The 7,726-nt window shown below is 50.0% G+C and overlaps 1 protein-coding gene across 7 annotated transcripts in view; it reads right to left on the bottom strand.

Annotated features, from left to right (window-relative positions):
• LOC129866835 (homeodomain-interacting protein kinase 2-like) overlaps positions 1 to 7,726 on the bottom strand; it is a 95,772-nt gene that overhangs the window by 32,960 nt on the left and 55,086 nt on the right. The gene's annotated exons all lie outside the window — the stretch shown is intronic.

Below are 7,726 nucleotides of genomic sequence, written 5' to 3' on the forward strand. Positions count from 1 at the left end.
AATCAACGTAAATATCCACAGAGTCAGAGCAACCCTTGTTCGTCTCCGGGTGGATATTTAGTTGATAACGACAAAGCCCGGTTCCTAGACTCCGGGGCCTTTACGCAACACAGGGGCCAAGGGGCCACCTCACGAGGGCCACCGATAAATAACTGGGTCTGATTGAACACTGAACAGGAAGAAAAACACCGTCTCGGTTATACGAGTGTAACAACTGACAAACTATTTAGAAAATTATACATTTTACAGTGGACCCACCCTGAGCTCTGTTACATTACACCAGTTAGGTTATAGTGCAGTCCATTGAGCTGAAGTCTCTGATGAGCCTTTAAAATTACTAGGCAGACTGCCTCAGTTCCCAACAAGGGAAACGCACTGTGACTTCAGAGTGAACTAGAGAGTGAACTGGAGACGCTGTCTCACACACACACACACACACACACACACACACACACACACACACACACACACACACACACACACACACACACACACACACACACACACACACACACACACACACACACACACATGCATGCACGTACAAGCACACTCATGCACGTGCACACACACATACACAAACTAGAGACGCTCTACTTCATCATAAAACGTTATTAGCGATACATTTTAATGGCGCGACAGCAATTCTCTGAGCTTTAGGCTGATCCTGGAACATTTCTGTCCCCAGTTTGCTCCGAGAGCCCCTCGCCGAGTTCCCAGCGTTTCCTGCCTGCGGTGGTCATGACAACGAGGCGAGTGGAGAGGAGCAGAGGAGCGCGGGCTCTAGGCAGCACAGCAGAAGCCTGGGAGAGAGACAGAGACAGAGACGTAACGCCTGGCCTGGAGCCTGCTGGACAGGCCCGGAGAACAGATCATGTGGAAAAGAGCAGGGCTTTATGGGACCGGGGGTGTCTTTTGGTGGGGCAACGGCTGGGGGAATCGGATCACATTTTCCACATGGGCCTCAGACTCCTCTCCTCACAGACCCGCCTCCCTTGTCTATGTGTGAAAGAGATGGCAGGTTTAACACTGTGAGAAACAGCTGGGACGCGGCTGTTTCACAGTGGCAGACTTACACAGGGGATATCGCACTATCAAAAGAGAGAGACAAGACAGTACAAATGAGAGAGGGAAAGGGCGAGCAAGAGAGTAGGGAGAGAGAGAGAAAAGGGAAGACAGCAAGAAACAGCGAGACAGAGAGCGAGACAGAGAGCAGTAGCCTCTCAAGCGAATATCACATTCACTGGAGAGGGCTCAGTAAACACAAATGGTGGTTATTGGGGTCTCGGGGGGCAGAGGTGGAACACAGTGTCTGAGAAGGAGGGGCTACATTCCACATACAAAGACACCTTCAACACAATGAGCTGGGCCATCTATCGTGGTTTACCAAAGCACCATTGAGGCGCCTGCTTGGAGAAGATAGCACTGGGCAGGACAGCGTGTGCTGAGCGGCGAGAGGGAGCTTGAGCTATGGGCCAGGAACTAGGGTCAGTCAGCACAATACTCCCTCTTCAAACTGCCTGGGGTTTCACTTTAGAGAGGTAGGAGGCTAGGAACTTTACGATGAGGGATGCACAGGATCTCACACACACACACACACACACACACACACACACACACACACACACACACACACACACACACACACACACACACACACACACACACACACACACACACACACACAAAATAGATTCTATGGTTCTGGCTGACATGCTGCTTTTCTACACCCCTTCCAGTATGAAATGCATCCGGCAAATAGCCAAGCTTATGGAAAACTACTTTGTAACTTTCCGCTGCAGGAGATAAGCTGTTATTGCATATACACAGATTTGACACCCCTCCCCCAAAAATGTACAGCTTTCGGTTCCCCCCCAGAGAGAGATAGAGGTCTTTGCTCTGTAATTAGCACTAAAATGACACACACACACACACACACACACACACACACACACACACACACACACACACACACACACACACACACACACACACACACACACACACACACACACACACACACACACACACACACACACACACACACACACAGACACACACACACACACAGAGAAGCCCTCTTTTTGCATGAGTATATCAGCCCCATTAGGCTTCAAAGCAGAGGGGCCATTGCAGGATGCCAGCCAGGCTACTGAAAAAAAGGCTTTGAACCGCGACCCAAATTGAGATGAAATCAGCCTTGGGAGGAAACACATCATTATATTGACCCCTAGACCACACTGGACCACTGGACCGCACTGGACCGCTGGCCCCCGTTGCTCCTACTACTCAGGTCACAGAACCTTCCACTCCACAAGGTCCTTTCTAGAAGTTACACCAGCACCCCGCCCTCCCCTGCATATCCAATCTCCACCTTTGGAATATTAGTATCATCTCAGCATGAAATGAATATGACACAACAACCAATCATGGGGAAAATGGCTAAGTCTGTGCCGGCCGCAATGTTGTTATTTTCCATGGTTGACGCTGTGGCACGTTTGATGTCATGGAAGTGTGGATTTTTATAACAGTCGGCTTTGGACCATACTATTTAAATTAGAGAGCAATTAGTCCTGCATCTTTAGCTGTGCGCGTGTCTCTGTGTGCGTGTCTGTGTGCGTGTCTGTGTGTGTAGGTGTGTGTGTGCACGCACCTCCCCAGGCAGGGATCATGTTGAGGACCGTTAACGTTGATGATGTTGTGCTTGGATGAGTTCAGGCAGAACCTCCCCGGCCAGGCCCTTTCCCATGATCCCCCTGCCCTGGTCTCACCAAGGTCCAGCTGCACTCCACCCAACCCAGTAATGCAAATCTCCTCACTGCTTCCATGGCATGCAAAACACAGCAGCAGCTGCCGAAGCAGGCCTCTAGGCAAGAAGCACACTACCCTTCTCCCTCCCTTCCTTCACTCTCAGTACGCAGAAGCAGATACTGGAAGTTGCCTGTCTCCTGTAGCACACGGGGACACAATGTCTGTCAGCCCTGAGAGCTGCAGTTAGAGCCGTCCGTAATAGTTCGCAGACGGAGGTGAATAAAGGAGGTTGTGGGTGAAACCGTCAAATGGAAAATGGCAGGTAGTCAGGCGATAACGACTCACCACGTCCTGGTGCTTTATGAGCAGAGCTGCTCTGCATGCAAACCTCAGCTCTGCACACACACACACACACACACACACACACACACACACACACACACACACACACACACACACACACACACACACACACACACACACACACACACACACACACACACACACACACACACACACACACACACACACAACCACTCATTGTGACGTTTGCACCAGAGGGTGGTGTGCTGTGTGCAGTGCAAGGCCTGAGTGGCACTAACATGCACACTGAAGTCAGTGACCTATATCTCTGTCTTATCAGAGTAGGCTTACTATATTCAGCATTTGTTAACGCATAGCTCCAAGCTCTCTTCTTCTGGAAAGTTCCATCGGCCCCACATGTGCAGCATGTGCACTCCATAAGCAGCGGCACAGAAACCCCATCACTTTGACTTACACCTCCAATGTAACAGCTTTAAACTAGACCTCATCTAACAGCTTTCTCAAAGTGTTGTACAAGTCAACACTATGAGGGGGTGGATTCAGAACACTGACCATGCCTGTGGCAGACTGGTACACTCATTGCTACAGTACTGCATGTGCACTGTGCCTGATGTAACCACACAGACAGTCACATAGAAACAGTCAGGCTCTTCCTTGCATTTGAATCCCTGGCCGAATAAGAGGCCAGTTCTGCTGTGTTCAGGCTGTGGGCTCGTACAGCAGTGGTCCCTGGTCAGGGAGGGCGAGCGGAAGAGAAGCGAGGGAGGCGAGCACAGTGACATCCTCCCAGCTAGCCTCTCATTGACGAGGCCAATCCCCTGGGAGCTACAGGGATGGCATACCCCCCCAGAACGTTTCTTCTGCCCCCCTTTAACTAGGGCAGACCAGACGGGCAGGTGTGCAGAGCCGCTCCTCTCCTCCCCAGCCGTACCGCGCTGCAGCTGCTACTTCCGGCTCTGACATCCCGGGCGTTGGGCCGTCAGGATGCTACCATCACCCTGACCTTCCCTCAGCTCGGCTTCACTTCAGTCTCCTGGCAGTCAGGCACATTACCCGTCTGGACCACCGCGTTTACATTCTATTGCCATGAGGTTGAACCATAGACATCATTTGCTGCATATGACATATTTGTCTTGGCATGTGCAGCATTTACACTGGACAACGTTTCTGTTGCAATAACTCTGAAACATAGACATTATATGTATCATAAATATTACTGTGATCATATACTGTACGTATGACGTCCTTGGTTTGAACTGCTCTTGTATAATGGAGTGAAACTCACAGCCCACTTAACAACTCTGAGTAATAGCCTATTTACTGTGAAGAAAACTGGGCTGGTTGAGTTAACTCCATTCAAAGAGCTCTCTGCTTCCTGACGTGATGAAGGGAGGACAGAAAGCTCTTTTGTTATTATGTACAATATGTTGACCTGTCTGCTCTTTTCCCAGCCATAGGGAAGAGATGGGTGGAGGTACGGGTGGGGGAGAGGGTAGATGGGAAATTGGGTGAAGGGTTGGGGTCAAAAGTGTGTGGGTGGGCAAGAAAAGAAACATTCCTGTAGTATGAATTACTGTCCAGCTGTATATTATGTTACCGTGCAGGAATAATTGTGAAAACGTAATACAAATATATTCATCAACAACAAAAAAACTCTGGTGGTTGACAGGAAAAAGCTCTTGTTGGGGAAGGGAAAGTTCTGGCCTGTGGTTTCCCCTATTGCCCTCTCGTCCTCTACAGCCATCACTCCTCTCCCCCTGGCTGGTCTTATGAAAGAAGCCTGGGTCTGGGTCTTTGAATGAAGGACTTCACTACCCAGAGTCCCCAGAGATCCATCTCTATACCAGTATGTATGTCCTCAGCGTTTCAGTGGCGACCAATCAACCTACAGCTCTTTAAAGGCCTGTTTGATTACACACAATGTCAAGGCCAATGACTGCGGGACCGAGTGACAGAGAGATCGCCCAGCCCTATCCTGCACCTGTGGCCCCTCCTCTGGCCCCAAGGATGGTGGTTTCGTCTGTCAGAGAGGCTGAGATGATGACACACATACACACTAAAAAGAACCAGCCCTGCCCAGCTCAGCCAATACGTGAGGGAGAGCAACGGGGCAGAGTGAATGCTGAATGCCTATTGAGGGCTGCATGATAAAAGGCTTTTAAATGTAGTTTCTGGTCCACCCAGAGCCCCCGGGCCCCAGTCAAGGGATGTAACTAGTTGGGTAAGTCAGGACATAGTAAAATTTTACAGAGACCTTGGGAAATAGTGTCCTTTCATTCAGGGTCCAGTTAACATTATTTGTACTCAAGGTCTTGTAAAGAGGGCTCCATCTCTCCACTCAAAAGGCACAGAGAAGTGGTGACGGTGCTGTCACTGTTTCACCTGTTAATACATTCACATAGCTACCGCTGAGTATCCACAGGACTGGAGGGAGGGAGAGAGGGAAGGAGGGAGGGAGAGAGGGAAGGAGGGAGGGAGAGAGGGAAGGAGGGAGGGAAGGAGGGAGGGAGAGAGGAAAGGAGGGAGGGAAGGAGGGAGGGAGAGAGAGAGGGAGAGGAAGAGGGAAGGAGAGAGGGAAGGCGGGAGAGAGGGAAGGAGGGAGGGAGAGATTGGAAGGAGGGAGAGAGGGAAGGAGGGAGGGAGAGAGGGACAGAGGGATGGAAGGAGGGAGGGAGAGAGGGAGAGGAAGAGGGAAGGAGAGAGGGAAGGCGGGAGAGAGGAAGGAGGGAGGGAGAGATTGGAAGGAGGGAGAGAGGGAAGGAGGGAGGGAGGGAGGGAGGGAGGGAGGGAGGGAGGGAGGGAGGGAGGGAGAGAGAGAAGGAGGGAAAGAGGGAGAGACGGAAGGAGGGAGGGAGAGAGGGACGGAGGGATGGAAGGAGGGAGGGAGAGAGGGAGGGAGGGTGGGAGGGAGGGAGGGAGGGAGGGAGGGAGAAATTGGAAGGAGGGAGAGAGGGAGGGAGAGAGGGACGAGGGAGGGAGGGAGGGAGGGAGGGAGGGAGGGAGGGAGGGAGGGAGGGAGGGAGGGAGGAGGGAGGGAGGGAGGGAGGGAGGGAGAGAAGGAGGGAAAGAGGGAGAGAGGGAAGGAGGGAGGGAGAGAGGGAAGGAGATTGGTAAAGGCGAGACAAAAATTAATAAAGGGGCTTTAGTCTTCTGGTAGAATTACCTGTGATTCTATAGGAAAACATACTTGAGTAAAATCACGATATGTTCCACTTTAGGTAAACATTCTATGTAAAGGACTGACAGAAATAAGAAGAACATAAGCCATCCTAGAGCTAGTCAGGCATTAAGGACAGCACAGCACTCGTCTGGTACCCAAAGCTTTTTCTGTGCCATTTTAAAAGCCCATACAATATTAACTGGGACAAGTACCCCCACCCCCCATGCTGGCACAGGGTGCCATGATCAATATTTGAAGAGTTTATTTCCAAAACGCTATATCCACACATTTTTCACATTTGTGTTTTCTCATCAGAAATGATTGCTTCTGGCTACCTTCATGTGTGTGTAAAATATTACTGTTCTCAGATGTTTAATTCATAGATTTTAGATGTGTTTGAAAAAAATAGAAATGGCAAACCGCTGTAAATCCATTGTTTAGTTGGAATGGAACGTTCATATTCTGTATATTTGACTGTGATATGTGGTTATCTCACCTAGCAATCTTAAAAATGGGGCGGCAGGTAGCCTAGTGGTTAGAGTGTTGGGCCAGTAACCAAAAGGTTGCTGGATCAAATCCCTGAGCTGACAAGGAAAACATATGTGGTTCTTCCCCTGAACAAGCCAGTTAACCCACTGTTCCCTGGTAGGCTGTCATTGTAAGTAAGAATTTGTTCTTAACTGAGTTGCCTGGTTAAATAAAGGTAAAAAAGATAAATCCAAGTTCTGGATGTAAGAGCATCCGTCAAAATGTAAATGTTTTACATACAGATGATCATTTCAAAACATTTTAGTAAAACAGCGACAACAGATTCAACAGTGATTCAATATCTATTGTACTCTTATCAAACGTAATGTTCCTTGCAGTTGTCTGCTATAGAACTAATCTCTCTAGTTGGATTGGTCCATAGACAAGACTGCCATTCCATTAACCTATTCCAATGTGTGTGTGTGTGTGTGTGTGTGTGTGTGTGTGTGTGTGTGTGTGTGTGTGTGTGTGTGTGTGTGTGTGTGTGTGTGTGTGTGTGTGTGTGTGTGTGTGTGTGTGTGTTGTGACAGAGTGGCTGCAGAGCTGCAGCCCCGGTAATTACCTCATTTACTGTCCTTATTTGCGTTCTCCAGATGGACAGACAGACAGACATGAAGGATAAAAGACGTGCCGGACAAGAGCCAGAGCCTGACTGAGCAGTCTAAGCTCATGGCATGGTACCCCGAGTCTGACTACCTGCTCTTGACCCCCTTCAAATGGCCACCCTGGCATTTGCCTGACCCGTGGAGCAGCACTACAGTGAGCCACAGCCCTCCACTCTCTCCACTCTCAAGGAGTTCCTGGCCCCGCTGAAAATATGTGGGTCACGACAAGTACTCTCCACCAGGAGGAGCGGTGTGGCAGTTGGTGTCTGTCTCACCCAATCAGCCGGCCAACCAGCCAGCCGGAGACTGTCTGTCTGGTCAGTCAGAGAGCAGAGCAGGAGGACTGTTTAAAACCTCA

Source organism: Salvelinus fontinalis, chromosome 12 (genome assembly GCF_029448725.1).
Source record: "Salvelinus fontinalis isolate EN_2023a chromosome 12, ASM2944872v1, whole genome shotgun sequence".
Taxonomy (NCBI): domain Eukaryota; kingdom Metazoa; phylum Chordata; class Actinopteri; order Salmoniformes; family Salmonidae; genus Salvelinus; species Salvelinus fontinalis.